This window comes from Numida meleagris, chromosome 1 (genome assembly GCF_002078875.1).
Source record: "Numida meleagris isolate 19003 breed g44 Domestic line chromosome 1, NumMel1.0, whole genome shotgun sequence".
NCBI lineage: Eukaryota > Metazoa > Chordata > Aves > Galliformes > Numididae > Numida > Numida meleagris.
In genome coordinates this window covers 127,410,565-127,427,947 of record NC_034409.1, presented here as the reverse complement: position 1 = coordinate 127,427,947, position 17,383 = coordinate 127,410,565, and positions in this window count along the sequence as shown.

Below are 17,383 nucleotides of genomic sequence, written 5' to 3'. Positions count from 1 at the left end.
CAGACAAAAGGCAGGATCCATCTGGCTGAATTAGGGGTCCACATCTGAGTTGAACAGATTTTCTGAGAACAGTTTGTCTAATTCTTGAGCAGATCTGTAAAATTGTTCAAATGAACTACACCACAGCAGTACCTTGAAGGAAGCTGGCAATTACTCTTCCAGTATAGATGTCTCTATGTCTGACATCCCCATCCTCATGTTTTCCTTTTGTTGATCATGGATCCCAGGTCAAGGTTGGGGAAATGAGAGCAGAGTGAGCAATAGTCAATATTATCTTCGTATCTATGGTGTTGTTTTCAGCTTTTGCAAAGAACTACCACATCCTTCTGACGATTTCTTCATTACATCCTGACTGCTGCAAGATTGGCACAATGTAATATTAATTGATAAAATCTGGGTTGAATTCTTTAAAGTCAACATCCTTGTAAATCTAATAAACACTTGGATGTTGACTTGCTAGTAACCATCTGCAGAATTTTAAAATCTGAAGCTTATTTTACTTTTATATTAATAAACAGAAGTACTCAGACTTAAAAACGTCGAAGACATTATTAGCCTGCACTATATTTTTATGAGCATGTTAAAGTGCTTTGAGATGGTCCTTATCCCTCACTACAATGCCATAAGTAAGAGGAAAGTTTCTTCATTGCCATCCTGCACAGAAATGGAAGAAATTACTGAGATGGATAGGCCAAACCCTGAAGCTTGACTGTGTGCTAAGAAACACTCTATTGTTGATGACTATTGAATCTACAGACTGAAATCTACAGATTGATATCTGTAGAATGGCTTGGGTTGGAAGGGATCTCAAAGACCATCTAGTTCCAAACCCCTGCCACAGGCAGAGTTGCCATCCACTGGATCAGGCTGCCCTGGGCCCCATCCAAACTGACTTTGAACACTTCCAGGGATGGAACACCCACAGCTTCTCTGGTTTGTCAGTCTAGTATTTAGTTTTGTCTGTCTCTGGTTTCTCAGACCTACCTCAGGGACAAGCACATGCAGCCTGTGCTGCAGCTGAAGTCAGTGTGAGTATGCACAAGCTGCTCTAGGGATGGGTCAGGAAGTGTTTTCAGAGGGTCATCTAGGAAAGCAGCCATGAAATGTATGCTTGCCTGAAGTTACTGACAAGAAGAAAAGGTAAAGAGGAGGCAGGGAACACCACTGGATACTCCACTGGATTCATCCAGGCCATTGGACACGTTTGTTTTCTTCCTGGCACGATTTGCTGAGTGCAGTGGTGCCCAGTAACCATTAGGATATGCTAATTGCCGAATGGTGTATGCTAATGATCACATGAAGCAGCTGTTAATAAGACTGGCAGGGGTACAGCTACCTTCACAGCTGAATAGCAAAATAATGTTTTGAGAAAAAAACATTAAGAAGGTGAGGGTATGGGGAGGTGCCTAGCTGACTCCTCTGAAAGGCTCTGCTCACAGAAGGTTGTAATTTAGGGATGCACATGTGGGAGATGCTTGTGCTGCTCTCTATGGTAACCCAAATCTGATCTGGAGTCTACCTGCAGAATAGACACTTTGTCTCTGATGGAGATGTAATGCTCTCATCTACCCAGTGTGACTGGCTAGGAAAAGTCAGCCATGTGGTAGCTGTATGAGTATTTGGTATAATCATGAAACTATCCAGGAAACAAAATGCTATGTACCTTATTCCAGCTTTTGGTGTTAGTATATGTGTGTGATGGAGGCATGCAGGCATTTGCAGGGACTGAGCTCTCCCAGCCTAGAAAAAAATGGATATTCTATGCTATGTTTCCACATTTTGTAGAATTAAAGGTTTACTGTAGCACGTATGAAATGAGACCATTTCTTAGGATCATTGAAGATTCAGGAAGCTGACATTGAGATTCATGTTCTTAATCTCTCCTACTCCTTATGAAGGCATCTGCACATTATGCTTTACTAAATTTCCATTCATAGTTTCTGATTTCACCTCCAGAAATTTATAAGATTTTAGCAAAACATGCAGAGCTTGATTGGACCATTCAGGCAGAAGAAAAGGATTTTTCAGAATGTATGCACGTACTTCTGCCTGGTTTCAGAACCATCTGCAAACTTTCCTGTTTGACTGGAAAGATCCCCAGAACCAGGATTGGGTGTCTCTACGTGTTCAGACCTTCCATACCCTTGTCACACTTAGCATTTAATATCATGCTTCCATTTCACCCTGATCAGCAGGCAGAAACTGGCATTCCCCACTCACCCCAGTTCTCTGTAGTGCTTAAACTATCTGTTAGCTATCTTATAGATATCTTGGAGTGAGCTGACACAAGTCAGTGAGAGCTCCAGGTTTCTTTCCAAAACCATCTGGAAGAGGAAATGGTAGTGGGCTGATTTTGAAATGCTGTTTAACTGAGAACCAACAACATTGGATTAACCTTGTCCTCTGCCTCTGGGAGCATCCACTTCTCGGAAAAATACCCCCATCATCAAACTATATAGCTGGGGAAAGCAATCATCATCTATGGCTTGAGCAAACTTGTGAGAGGGAATATGTTTATACTGAAGTATTAGAGGGCTTCTCTGGAGAGAAAGAAACACCAGTGTATGCTACAATACCTGCGTGTGACCTTAACAGCAGACTGCCTATAGGACCAGTGGATGCACTCATGTATTCTGCATCCCATCCCTGGAGCTGGGGCCTAAAAATTAACTACTATGATGACAAAAAAAGCCTTAACTGCTTTTGACCTCATATATTTTAATAGCAAAATACCTGTTTCAAGTGGATAGGGCTTCGGCCCTGAAATTTCCATAGCTGTTTTTAAATATCACCTTATGGTCTTGGAGTAGCATTTATATCCCTTGCATGTTTCCCTTTGGGTTTTAAGCTATTCCTGGTGAGGACTGTGAGTTGACAAATGTTTGTGAAGTGCTTAGGGTGTTGATTAGCCAAGGATCGGCACTATTGGGTACTGAATCTTGAAGGACTGGCTGAGGAACTGCAGAGTCCTCCTAGCTGAGGAGTTAGAGACTCTTGCAAGATATGTAGGATTGCTTATGGTCCAGGGGGTTGTGACAACTTTAGTGGTATAAACAGTGAATTTTCAGAGTTTGCATCTTCTTATTTGTATTTTTCAAGGTGATCTTTTTCAGCTACTCTTGTTTTTACCTGTTTTCCCTCTCTTTTGTTTATAGAAATCAAGCAGCTGTGAAACTGCTCTGGGTGCTGCCAAAGCGTAACACAAAGTAAGGATCTAGCTGATATAAGAGTTCAGTAGCTCAGTGCTAATGCAAATATAAGCAATTAAAATATGCATCCCTGGCACTAGGACTTTACCCTTGGATGATGTGTTTCTTTTTTGGGAAACTGTTTAAGGCTGGTCAGTTTAAGTGGTAATGGATAATGGATTGCCTGTGAATTCCAATAATGCATTTAATTGGCACATATTGTGTACAGGCTCACCATTGATGTCTGAGGGTTATAGTGGGGTGGCTTTGGAGGGGAAGAGAAGGAGCCAGGCAATCCACTGTAACGCTCTTATCCTGAGACTGAGCCCAGGCTGCCCACATATACAATATTTGAAACTTGACAGTTTTCTAGGTCCCTTCCAACCCAAGATAACTCTGTCTTTGACAAAACTGGCACCGCAAATGGTGCATCTTTTCTTCTTTAGACACTGAACTCCCTTGCCACCTTGACAAGTTGTACATAAGCATGGACAGAGAGGTAGACCAAGGAGAGGGTAAAAAACTTTCAGGAAGTCGAGAGCAAAGTGAAAAAGAACATAATCTATGTAGGTCATTTTAAAATTATGTTAGGTTTCTTTTTCCCCTTCTTCATTTTATGTAGGTGGTGATCACTGCTCTCTACTGCATTCAGCTATGATCTTTTCCTCATAAAGAAATGAACTAAGTGAATGAGCTGGAAGACAAATTTTAAAATATTAAAAGCTGTCCTTCACCTCAAATCTAACTCTTATGTTAGTTGATTACATACATAATTTAATAACTTGCGTTTTTTTTATATAATATTCTGACAGTTGTAAATGAAACTGGATTCAGGAAAAATATGCTGGTACATGGAATCTGAAAACACACATTTGCATTGGTAAGGCACTAGTGTATATTTTGGAGGGTTTATATTACCCCTCATTGTGGTTAGTGGTTAGTATGACTATCATGTTTTTGCAGTATTACGTATCCGAGAAAATGTAATTTTTTCTATTCCTTTTAAAATCAAATTACAATGTGACATTCAATAAAATATCTTTTGTGCAGCTAATAAAAATGAGATCCCATCTCACTGCTTTGACAAATAAACCACACAAGTCAAAATACTGCCTCTGATACAGTTTATAGCTTAAGCTTTCATGTCAGCCTTTCCTATAAAAAAGCCCCATTATTTATTAATAGCCTTCTATGTCTTAAAAGTTTCTTTTTCTTGTGTGGAGAAAAAATCATTTGCCTTTTAATGGGGTGTCAGATTTGTTTTCCAAACCTTCTAAAAGGTTATCGTTGTTACATATGGACAAGTGCTTTTTTCAGAATCAATGTAAACTCTGTTACCAGGGTAATTTACTGCAGTCCCATGGTAGCTGTACGGAAAACTTAATTTCACCATTTCGCAAAGTGGAGGGGTGGGACTCTTTCCTTGTGGTTAACTATTTTCACATGGAGTGAAAAGAAAATGCATGCTTCTAGCACATACTAAATAACTGATGGGCTCTTACCCTCTGTTTGAGTTCAGGGCACACTGGCAGTCTGGTAGGGTTCACAGCATAGAAGGATGACTGAGCCAATTAGATAAACCATAAAACCTTTTGGCAATTAACTCCCAACTAACAAAAGATTCAGGCTAATGCTAACAGTGGTTAATAAAAGCTTGTTATATTTCCATCCATTACATTGCCTACCCACACACCCCACAGCCCCTCTATGTATGAGCCACGATTTTGATGACGGAGAAGCCTGTACCAAGGGAAGAATATTATATGAAATATCCGGAGGTGTCAGGCTGGAGTCTGTCTTGCAGTTTGAGTTAAGATATGACACAAGACAACAGCAAATATCAAATTCAGACTTGTGCACTTAATTAGAGTTTGCATTAGCAGCTGCAGAACTTTATTTTGAAAAATACAATAAGTGTTTTTCCTCTTACAAACACTGCTTAGAAACAAAACAAAACAAAACGAAAACCACTAGGAACGAATAATGATCCGAACAACTTTTTAATATCAATTTATTTCTATTAGTACAAATAATTTCTGATACATTGTTTAATTAATACCTAATATTTTTGTAGGTACTGGCTACAACTGTATTGTTCAGTGAAGAGGTTTTGCTGCAGGCGTTGGATCTTCAAACACAGTGATTTGTGGTCTTCGTGTCCACATGGGCACTGCTTACCTGGCTGAAGACTGTTTGCCATGTCTGTGCTGAGCTTAAGGGGAAGCAAGCTGATGATCACTGCTGCTGAACCAGCCTGGTGCATGGAGGCTTTCTGAATTCTGTAGCTTGTACTTACTTTGCACTGGGAGAGATATGAAGCACAGGGCTCTTTCTGCATCTCAGTAAGAAAAGTCTGAAAACGAATGATGTAATAAAAACTGTTTTCTTAAGATAGAATAATTTAATAAAAGGGATTATAGATAGTGAGTAAATCTTATGCCTTTTCAGATGCTGGAAATCCTGTGTTCATGCAGCAACAGTGGATCCTGGGTGAACTGTCCCATGGCAAGCTGTGTAGATTCCATTCAAGGAGAGTTTCCACCTTCCTCCCATACTGTGGTGGTTGTGTAACAAATAAAACCCTATGTTTTCTCCTGAGAGCTAGGAATGTTATATGTCACAACACCTACGGGCATACAACACAGACCAGCACAGAACACTGCAGCAGATTCCTTTACAGTGGATGCTCCTGCTAGTGCATGGGCTTCACAGACTCTAGGTACACGATTCACTAAAGCAGACAGAGCTTGCACAAGATCACTAGCTCCTCAAATGCAATGTCTTCAACAAGGCTCCCAGTACAGCACTAAATTGCTCAATCTATCCATTGTGTCTTTCTCTAGAAATCACTGCAGTGTGGACTGAATCACTTTCTTAACATTAGCTTGGGAGTGTATAATACTCAAACTCTAAATTCACTGACTCAAACTAAAAGATCATCTGTCATTTAATAAACCGAATTTCATCTCCTTTGAAATGAAGGAGACTCTGACATAGTGCTTCTCCTTGTTTAGATCAACAACATGACCCCTTCATCAAAATTATAGATGGAGAACCTTCACCTTCCCCATATGAACTTACTTATCAGTAAAATATTTACTATCCTGGCAGAGATATGATGAGAAATTCTAATATGGATCTATGAAGATTTTCCCAATGAAAGTTTCACTGAAACAAGTAGGATAACTCAAAGACTTCTGCCTATCAGCCTTCTGATATAGGATAAATAGAGGGAAAAAATCCAAACTGAATCATCTTGATTAATTGCATGATAGATGCAAATTTATAAATCAGATTATGTAGTTGTCTGTGATAACGATGGGCTGAATCCAATGACCCACTATGGCATGCTTTTTGAGAAGAGCTCTCCCACAAGAGGCTTTCAGTAAGCTGTCATTTTCAATTAAAGGTTTTGTCAGAGTGTCTTTGGCTATCTCCAGATAGGAGTTTACATTGGGAGTGGGATCCAACATCCTCAGCACCTGCATAGCTGTGCTCTCAGAATTACCACCCGTTTACATGTTCAGAGCTTTTAAAAAGCTTGGTCATGTTCACTTCTGTGCAGTCCCAGTCTGCATCTCTTCTTCCTTATGAAGAAGATTCCATGAATGTTAAGTGAATGTCTGTGTTTAGTGACACTGGAATTTTGTTTTCCCAGTTTCAAGACTTTACTGGAACTTATTTCATAAACATTTTTTTCCCTGCCATCTGCATACCCATATATTTGGGGGACCTGACTGCAGGTTATTTCTTAGTGCCACTGTCTGAAGAAGGAAATGATGTGCTGCATCTCATTCATTTGGCTCATCTCTATTAGTTTGTACTTTGGGGACTATTTTTCTCCTGACATGTAACAACTACATGGCATAATGTAGAGCAGAGGTGTTCACTGGAGTTAAAACTAATCTAGATAGCCTAATTGAAACAGTGTAGAAACAGTAGAGCATCTGCTACCTGCATTCTCAAATAGACTTCTACTTGATCCAGCTCATATAGAGACCGCTTGGATGTTTCCAACTAGCTTTGTATACTGAAGATCACTTCCTGTTTTCACCTAGTGATGTGTATTGAGCATGCTCTGTGCTGTCATACAAATCTGTGACTGTGCAGTCAGAGCATTAGGCCTCAGAAGATGAAGATGCACTGCAATCAAGAAGCAGAATTTCAGCGTGTGGAGGTTGTCTTCTCCTGCTTTGATGTATATTGGAGTGGCAAGGTGGTGTTGCAGTAGTAACAGCAAAGCAAACAGAGTCAGTACAGATATAGTCCATATCTATCTTGAGTCTTCTCCTTGGTAGATAGGCAAGGAATGCAATACATTAGTATAAAATAAAAATAGATCAAATTCAAATTTTGTTTCCACGTTCTGTTGTTGCACCATTCAGCTAAAAATGGACATGTTTATCATTTTATCCCTAGAATAACTTCATGCTTTAATAACTTCACATGAGATCTCTCTGTTTTTGCACACTGCATGTAAGAATTTGTTATTGGGGTCTGGACTTACCTCTTCTCGCTGTAATATGAGCTAATGTTAAACTTGAAAATGGAAAGTACTTGAGCTTTCACCAATTTATCTCTCTCCTCATGGCTCAGGTACCACTGAAAAAATACAAATAAAAAAATCCAACACTACCATTGGACAGAGATACTGAAGCGTTAAGTCTTTCTCTGCTCCAAACCACAGAGGCACTCCTGTCACACAGAGGAACTGTTAGGAAATGAAGTGTGCTTACTCCCACTGTGAGCCCTGCACGTTGGCTCAGACTGACCAGACTAATGAGACAATATGATATTCTATATGCCGAAGAAATATTTTCAGTTCCCTTAGCCTCTACATCAAAATGAATTTCCAGTGAACATAAGCAATTAGCATTTTTTTTTTTTTTTTTTTACAAAATTGAAAGATTTGACTTAATAAGTGTAGATTTTAAGGGTGTGGGAAAAGACAAGTTTCCAGCTTAGATGTAATTTCCATATTGTTCCTTCAGAGCAGAGAGTTTGTCTGTAAGATTGTTGTAAGAGTTATTTTAATACAGTCAACTCTCATTTTTTTTAGAGACTATTCATCTTTGGAAACTATTCCTGAAATTTTAAATATTACTACTATTTCTTTTGTCACACTGTGGCAGTCACACAACGTGAAATTATTTTACTCAGATTATTAGCACTTGGCAGAGTTACAAGATCTGAAAATGAGGTTTTATGATGGGAAGTATTAAATAACTATAACTCAACCACGTCTATCTACATAAGCTCAAAAATATAGCCTTAAAGGCAGGAAAACTCTCCTCAAATACAGCACCACTTTTCTGTAAGATTCTACTTTTTATCAGAGGTTATGCTGAGGTAATGAAATCTTAGGAAGGTCAAGTGGTCTAGCCAAGGTCAAGGAGTGGCAGTCAGTGAACAAGTCACTATCATAGCCCATGGAAGTTCCCGGCTTTGAGAGAAGTACAAGGTAAATGACACTAAGGTACATCTTCTCTCACTTTCCATTATGTTTGTAATCTCTCTTCACTACAGTAATGAATGATAATGAGTTGCAATCTCTTCTCTGGGTTTTCTTGCTGCTGCATCGGTGACACTCGTTACAATAATAAGTGGAGAAAAAAAAAATTGTGCTAAGTGATATTAAGAATAAGTAAACCTAAACAACTTACAAAAAGATCAATGGTTTCAATAACTTGTAAAAATGGACAGTCTTACTCAAAATGCCCATTTCAGACAGGCCACTCGCTCCCTCATCTGCAATTGAAAAAATTTGCTAAAAAACATATATGATTCAGTTACAGATACTTATGTGAGCAAGTGCAAGTATGGGCAAGGATAGATGCATAATTGACCTGATGATATTTACTATGCAAAAAAACAGCTCAATACTCCCTTTATGGACTTGCACTTTGGGGCTGGTGAACATTAAGCACTTCATATTCATAGGGAACCAATTTTCAAAAATGCTTAATGGCAGTCCAGGTCAGAGTTTTCAAAAGAGCTCAGCACTCAACAAAACATCTTCAGAAGACCACAGACTTTCAACCGTGCTCGGTATTCACCAGATTTCACCAGGCATACAATACTTTGTGGAATCCATTGGGTGATGCCTCCATTGCCAGTCTGTTTCATACCAAGTGCACATTGCTTGAGGAGGAAGTAGGAAAGAGCCTTCAGCTGCCTCTCTCTCTTCTTCTTCATCTCCATCATTCCCTCAGTCCCTGTCTCTTCCTCTGCTGATACAACACCTGCATCTCTGGCATAGCTAAATCTTGAAATAAGTACCAACTCTGAGCTGGGAGGGGAAAACGGCAGAAGAGTATGGGATAGAGAAAGCTTTCGGCAGAGGTGGATAAAGACTCTTCCTGCAGTCAGCAGTGTCAATCCCTCTTGATGCTGGTCTTGGAGCAAGGCCCATCTGTGTGTGCTCATAACAGTATTAGCAAAGTTGGCAGCTGGTGAAAATTCAATAGCAATGGAATCCTTTGTGTATTTTCGCATGAGAATATTCCATATGTTTGATGTTATCTTCTTAATCATCTTATGCAACATTCAGGATTTTGCTTTGCCTTGATCCACTGAAATACAGAAATGCTGTCTTTTTGTTGTTCATGTTGCTAGCTGTAAATACGTGCACGTGCACTCGTGTGTGTGTGGTTCACAATAATCAGTTTATACTACATTCAGGTTTTTTTTTTTTTTTTCATCTTCAATTTGGGGCTCCCATCACCATCATTCCTCTAATATCTTATTTTGGAAATTCAACTACCAGTTTTCTTTCTATTTAAAAGTTTTGATTCCTAAAAAGACAGAAACGAAAGTCCACTCATAATCATAACAACTCCTGAATGGAATGAAGGTTCCAACTGGGTCCTTAGAAGATGTGGTTTTAAAGAAAAGGAGTAGCCAAGAATTTGATTGCAGAGGAGCCTCTGTTCTCCGTAAACCTTGGATCCCCCACTACTGCATGTGCGTGTTTCTTGTTCAGTCCTCTCATTTATGCTGTGGCTAAATCCCTCCTCATCCTAAAACACAAAGTAACTAATTTGTTAGTTTTTTGCAGCTCTCGCAAATATTTTGCAGTGACTCAGATTCAGCTGTAGTGCTGGTTCTTTATGTGAATTGCCATTTCTGCTGGAGATGGGAGGGAGAGAAATTATACTTAAATGATATTTTTTATACTTAGCTATTCTGGTTTACCAAGTCTCATTGGACATCAGTCAGAAAGCTTATTATCTCTTCAAAAGAACCATAATTATTTTTCTCTTACCATTTGGATTAAGAGAAAGATTTGTAATGGCTGTGAGATATTTAACCTCTCGGTTGATAAAGTCTGGGTTATGAAGCAAGATATTTCCCACTGAGGTAAATAAAGTTAGCACATCTAGTTTAAAGCATGCTGAAGGCTTTGAAACACGCATGCTCTCTCTTTATCCATTCATGTGTTATAAAGCTTTAGTGATCAAATGTTTTTGCTACCAGGCTACCGGCTCTCATGAAATCCATTATAAAAGCTTAGATGATGGTTTTGGTAGCATTATTATATTAAGGATAGCCCTCCACCAAGGAAGCAAAGATGAAGAATTGTGATCACTGTAAAGAAAAGCACAGTGAGAATGAAATTGCTGTTCTCCCATAGTTGAAATACTTATCTCTCTACTACTGTATGATACCATACTGTGTGTTTCAAACGAACTAGAAAGAAAACATGACAGCTTTCTTTCATGAAAGACACTTGCTCCTCTTATCATAGTAAGCAGCAATCACAGCTGACTAAATAGTCAGTTCACTGAACTTACATTGTTTTTATGGATAACACGTAAGCAGCTTTTGGTTTTCTTGAAGATATTTGTTATTCTAAGTAGTCTAATGCTACTCAAAAATACTTCTCGTTCTACAGATTTGTTTTGAGTATTTGATGCATGAAACTGGACCTTTGCTGGTTAATTTATCAGCTACATCATACAACATTGTCTCTGTTTCTATCTGGGATGAGCATAATTCTTCAAATGGTATATCTGCTGGGAATAGTGTTTCTGAATTCACAATTTGTATGCTATGAGTATACTGTAGTATTCACTTAAAATTCATTTTCCATGAATGTTTCATGTACCTTGTTCTGGTTAATAACATGAAGAGACTTATGTTTCCAAAACTCTTCTTGTGGTGTATTACAGGAATTTACAAAGCTGTTTTGACCACAGCCCACTAGCAGTATGCAAACAGACGTAATTTTTCAGGTCTCTTCAAAATTCTTCTCTCTTGAAAATGTCTTCTGCTTCTGCCACATTGCTGCTCTCAAAATTTGCAATTAAGCTGGATTGTCTTCTGTAGATTAATGCAGAAGAAAAACCAACAAACAAAAAACACCCCCAAATGCCGGGGCAGTGTTTTATCTGAGCCAAGATTCCCTTCTACTTAGAGGGGCATTGGCCCAGCTAGAACCAGCAACTATGAGATTACCTGTTAATTCCAGAGAAATGTTATAAGAAAAATAAGCCATCCGTTTTTATGAGAATCTTACTTCTAGGCCCCTTCCAGACAGCTGGAGGACTCCTACTGCTTTTCTTCCAGAGTACTGAGCATGCTCACCTTGTTTCTACTTGCAAATATAGGAGCTTTAAAGTGATCGAATCTCTCTCTGTCCACGTGTTTGAATTTAAGATCCATTCAAAAATTTTTGCCTTTCTTCCTATCTCCTCCTCACAGGACTTCTACCTTTCCTGTGTTCCTACTGGTACCCATGGCTCCAGGAGGTCATTTTTCCTCCCCACTTAAACTGAAGCAGCAACAACTGCTGGATGTCAGGCTGGCGAAGCTGGAGGTGGCCACCCCTTGCCCTCCTTCCCCATCAGCCCTTGGTAGCTGACACCTGTAGGAAGGGGCAGCTTGGACAACCACCCTACATACCCCAGGACTCCCAACACTGGTTTTCAATCATACTCTGGGGCAGAGCTGGCAGGAAGGGGCATTCAGAACTATGGCTTTCCAGAAATACGGCTTTGATTGCTTTGTCACCAGCCATCTAAAACAGCCCTTCTGGGAATGTCATCAGCTTGGCAGCTGAGCAGTTGCCGAGGTACCTGTGGAAGTGCAGTGTGAGGAGCTGGGTAATCGTAATGCTCATGACGCTTCCACATTTGAATCATGATATGTCTGCTTGTAAAGGGAATTTCAATAGTGTTGAACATTACTCATTTTTAGGGAAGTCTGGCTGATGCAGAAATCTTAAATCACAGTGTTTTTTTTTTCTTTCCTGATGCTAATTTGGGCTGGTGCCAGCCAACCAAGTTCTTTTTCCATTGTGTCATTTAATTACACATTTACTCACACTTCTCAGCTAGTAAGAGCCTTAATATACGGCCTCTTAATCTAATACTGATCTATTAAAAACTACACTCAGTATTTTAAGGTGTTAGACAACAGATGGAATTGACAGTTTTAATAGGTAGCAACCAACATCATCTCCCAATCTACACCTCTGTATTGGATTTCAGGCAACTGATATCACTGTGGACATGTGCAGATATGGGGTTTGCATTTAAAGTCAGAAATTCAATCAATATCTTGTCTCTCAACAGAGCTTACTAGATTATATCAGTTAGAAGTGACCATCTGGCCTAATCTTGGGAGTTCTGAGATATCATGTAGATCTTTTTCACTAATGTCATTTTTATTTGGTTAACATTAATAAACTGTAGCAAACATTGCAAATCTTGCACTCTGAAGCTGTAACTCAATTTTTGCCTTTTACATGAGACGAGTCAAACATCTGTTTCTCTAGAGGGAACGTGTGCGGGATTGAGCAACAGAAAGCTGCAGTTGCTCTGAAGATTTTACTGTCTTTCTAGGTGCTGTGAAATGATGGAAAGTGGCAGTCTTTTTTATTTTCTAAAAAGAAAAGCGTGTTACTATAAGGTATCCAACAACTAATGTGATTATTTCTGTGAATATAAAATATGGAGAGAAATATGTAGATAGAATTCCGGAGGTTAATGTTTCAGAGTATTCTATGACTGCAATAAAAGAAGAATGCACATTACATATTCATCTATCAGATTTATGCTACAAATAAAATCTAACTTTTAATCTGGTACAGTCAATATATATCACAAATCTGTGATCAGAAATGTAACTCTGTCATAGCCAGAGTGTATAAACTCTGAAAGGCCATTTTAATTCCACAAGAACATACTTTCTGCTTGTGCTTTTTCTCCCTTTAAAATTTCATTCCAGATTTTGTTTTTGTTTGGCTGAACACAAGTTCAGAATGCTCTGCTCACAAAATGGAAAATTAAGGCTATTGTCGCAGGTCTAATTATAACATATATATATATATATATATATAATTATATCATATAAATGACATGAAGTAATTGGAACTCCTGAAATTCCGGAGATAACGCTTTCTGGATTTTGCCAATTTCCAGTCAATTGAAATTTTTAAAATTTTGAGCAGCAAAGGAGTCCATCATGAAAAACCACAGGTTTGGGAGAGGGAGAAGTGGTATTTCTAAACAGGAAAGAAACTGTAAAAAACATGAATATTTGGGAACCTCATTAAAGTAGTATCTGTCATGGAGGTTCTATTGCAAGAGGTAGTGGATAGGGACCGAACAAGAAATGTGTGTCATTCGCTTGATCTTGGTACCCAGAGCTGTGAGAAGCTGGGCAAGACATTTCAGCTCCATTGGCCCTCATTTCTCCAACCAAAAAATGGTGAGACTGACAGTTATCTGCCTTTGTTTTATGGCAGTAGGTTCTAGCATTAAGTAAAGAGCCAAGCTGCACTACAGCTGCCAAGTGTTCCACTTACAAAATGAAACTAGATAAATTTGACATCAAAAAATCCCACCACGTCTCCCGCATAACAAAATCTGGAATACAGAAAAGCCCCTTATAGCCTCAAAACAATAAGAAAAGATTGAATTTCAGTGGTGCTATTGTAAAAAAAAAATAATAATAATAAAATATATATATATAAAATCAAAGCTGGAAGGAAATCAGAACCTGGAAACATTGCAAAATCAGGAAATAGTACTCCTGACAAGTGAAATACTATTTTGGAAGAAAGACTTTTGTTTAAAGACTGGCCTTGAAATATCTTGGATATGACTTTTTTTTTTCCAGATAGTATTTTATTTTCAAAGTTTATTTTTCTATTATATGGTGAAAGTTGAAATAGATTTCAGTTCCTAATTTCTTTCTTTTTTTTTTTTTGTCAGTCCTCCCCCATAGAATTCTTATTCAAAGTATGTAAAAAAGATAGTTTCTTTTAAAATACATCACAGGCAATGCTACCATTTTTCAGCCAGATCTAGCAAGGGAATGTTGTTTTGCATAGCAAAGATAGTCTGCAAATTTGTCTTTATTTTTATTTGTTTGTTCTACCTGTAAATTCAGCAGAATCCTGAAATTGTCACTGGCCAGCTCTGCTCTTGCACAAAGATGAAAATTTTGCAAAATTTATTTACAAGAGAAAACCGAATGCCTTTGCTGGAAGAAATATCCTGCCTTTACCCATTGCTGGCAGTTTACTGACTGGTAGCAGAACACAGCTAATGGATTCTTCCATGCTAGCTGGTTATGCATATACAGTACACTTTTTAACTTTCTGTTTCTCACTGTAGTTAATAAATCAGAATGCAGATGAGAGATTCATAGTTAATTTTCAGTAGCTAGCACAGCATGTCTCAGCCTATAAAGTCCTGGAAGTCTTGGGCTGTGAATTCCTTGATACTGACAAGCCAAACAGCTTAGAAATTATAATTATAAGTTACAAGTGTCTTAAGGGTTGTTCTTCTGACATAAAACTAATTTCATGTTTTTATTCATAATGTGAAAGAGACGAGAGGATAGGGCCTTATTTAGATTGAGCTCCCAGAGTTATTGCAGGCTCTGTGTTCTGATTATAATAGGAAGAGATCACTTACTTCATTCCTCGTAGATAGTTGATTCTTTATGTGCGCTTTTATTTTATTTTATTTTTTGACAATCAGGCTAACAAAAAGTGGAATTTCTTCTGTTTTACTTCCTTCATAGGCAGATATCCACTGGAGCCCGTTATTTTGCATAGAATCATAGAATCATAGAAAGGCCTGGGTTGAAAAAGACCTCAAAGATCATTGAGTCTCAACCCCCCTGCTGAGTCCAGGCTGGCCAGCCACTAGACCAGGCTGCCCAGAGCCACATCCAGCCTGGCCTTGAACACCTCCAGGGACGGGGCATCCACAACCCCCCTGGGCAACCTGTTCCACTGTGTCACCACCCTCTGAGTGAAAAACTTCCTTCTAATATCTAACCTAAATCTCCCCTGTCTCAGTTTAAAACCATTCCCCCTTGTCCTATCGCTATCCACCCTCGTGAACAATTGTTCCCCCTCCTGTTTATACACTCCCTTCAAGTACTGGAAGGCCACAATGAGGTCTCCCAGGAGCCTTCCCTTCTCCATTTTTACTCCTCATCTGAGTGTGTCAGGGTCCTTGTGAACTGGCTCCAGCTTGAAACCTTCTTTTTGCACAAGCGGGCCCTTATACACTTCAGTAAATGGCTTATCACCTTTACCATTTTCTCTGAGCGCACAGTTCGCTGAAGGAGCCGAGGAGAAAGTAACATTAGAGGGTGAGGACAGTCCCCATTACTTTCTTTTCCAGAATGGAAAGATATAATTCTGTGACTATCCAAAACTCCCCAAGAGCTTTAAAGCCTGGGGATGTCAAGGGTCTGCTGGCACTCTGAAGCCCCTGAGAGCTCTGCTGATGAAGTGAACACTGTATACATCCTAGTGAACCTGCTGTGTCTGAAAGTAATTAGGGGTCCCAGGGTGAACAACAGCATGAACCATCAATTCATACATGTTGCCTTTCTTATTCTGTGAGAGATTCGTGGAAAATTTCAGTTTTCATAGTCAGTTGTTACATTTTCATAACCCTAATTTGCCTTTCTCTATATCTCCATCAGCGTGGTAGAAGAAGCTGGATCTAGTTTGAATTTCTGCATTCATCCAAGATTAATTAAAGTTGACCTCTAGGCATGGATTTTTTCTGACATAAGGTCTACATTCCAGAGTATCAGAGAACTGTATAAAGTTATTTTCATTATTTACTGCATGTGGCACTGAAACAAAGCAAGGAAGAGCTGGATGCTATTTCCTATTTCTGTCACTGATATCCTGTGCAGGCTTGGGCTATTTGTAGCCTCTTTGGCTACAACCAGCTGTGGATTAGAACACAGGTTTCCAACCTAAATTTACCTTGCATCTTGTGTTTGAATGCACATTTTTGTAAAGGTCCATGCTGGAGCTCATTCCTAATCCAGTCAATGGTTATAGTAGAGAAGATGAAACCTAAACTTGATTACCTTGGGCACTGGCTGGGACACTGAGTAGTCTGAGTTCTGCTAGGCTACCTTCTGCAGGTGCCCTGCAGCTGGCAGTGGGCATGCACATAGCTGGGCCAGGGGCCAGGATTTAGGTTTTCATTAGGCTGGAGCAGTGTAAATGTGAATTTTCACCTTCTGCTACTGTATATACATTCATCTATTTGGGCAATAATTCTTTGGGGAGCAGGTGTCATTTCTTATGATCCCTTTTTAGAGTGTCAAATACATAATTTTAATAATTGTATATTACATAATGTATAATTACAGTTACATATAGCAACTGTAACAACAATAATAATTAAAAAAGTCATTCATTATCTTAGGATGTTTTTTTCTGTGTTGCCTTTTCACTTTCTAGTTTTCTATTTTATTTTGGCTCTATTGCACTTGTGAATGTTACTTGGATTAGACTGTGATACACATATTGCTGGGCTGAGGTAGACTGTGGATGATAAATATTAAAGAAAAACAACTTGCAGCTGTTGGAAAATGCCTTACAATCTTTGTGCTTGTAAAGAGAAAACCCTATAAATTTATGTGATAAAAAATATTTCAAGATATTCAGAGGATAGGTTTGTGTAAGGGAAATGCATTTCAAGTGTGGGATAGGTTTGGAAGGTGAGATTTGGTTAATTCATTACATAGAGAGACCACTTGGAGGGTAGTTCTTCTCAGCTCAGAATAAATATTGCTAAAAGAATCTTGCTTCGATATTCTTAACTGTTGGTCCTTTCTTGACTTATTTTCATTAACACATCTGGAACTCCTTCTTAACAATAACAGGTGAAAAATCTCTGGAAATATTATGCTGATCCCCATCT